At 40.1% G+C, this 628-nt stretch overlaps 1 pseudogene; it reads right to left on the bottom strand.

Moving 5' to 3' along the window:
* Positions 1-337: 337 nt before the first annotated feature.
* LOC115934274 (uncharacterized) lies at positions 338-413 on the bottom strand (annotated as a pseudogene).
* Positions 414-628: the final 215 nt, after the last annotated feature.

Consider the following 628-nt stretch of genomic DNA (forward strand, 5'->3'; position numbering starts at 1 on the left):
GGGGGGGTTCTATTATTTTACTTTTTTATAAAAGTAAATTATTTTAATTTTATAAAAGTAAATTATTTTAATTTTAATTTATTATTATTATACTGTAAGTTCTGGGGTATGTGTGCACAACATGTGGTTTGTTACATAGGTATACATGTGCCATGTTGGTTTGCTGCACCCATCAACTCATCATTTACATTAGGTATTTCTCCTAATGCTATCCCTTCCCCAGCCCCCTACCCCCTGACAGGCCCTGGTGTGGGATGTTCCCCTCCTTGTGTCCATGTGTTCTCATTGTTCAACTCTCACTTATGAGTGAATAGGAGTGGCGAGAGAGGGGATGCTTGTCTTCGGTGCTCTACACATTCAGAGAAACTTCTCTAGTAACAAACTATAGAAATGATCCCTGAAAGTATAGTCTAGATATCTACAATCTTGTCAATGTCTATCAACATGGTAGCTGTGACAATGACCAAATGAATTGAGGCCGGCAAGGACACAGAATGTGGCACATGGACCAGAGGCTCTTCCCCACATTGTAATAAGCTTCCCATGGGACTCAGAGGAAGGGAGAATTGGACGGGGAAGTTCCTTAAGAGGAGAGAAACCACTGTTATGAAGAGTATAAATCTGAATT

The sequence above is a fragment of the Gorilla gorilla genome, chromosome 2, assembly GCF_029281585.2.
Source record: "Gorilla gorilla gorilla isolate KB3781 chromosome 2, NHGRI_mGorGor1-v2.1_pri, whole genome shotgun sequence".
Lineage (NCBI taxonomy): Eukaryota > Metazoa > Chordata > Mammalia > Primates > Hominidae > Gorilla > Gorilla gorilla.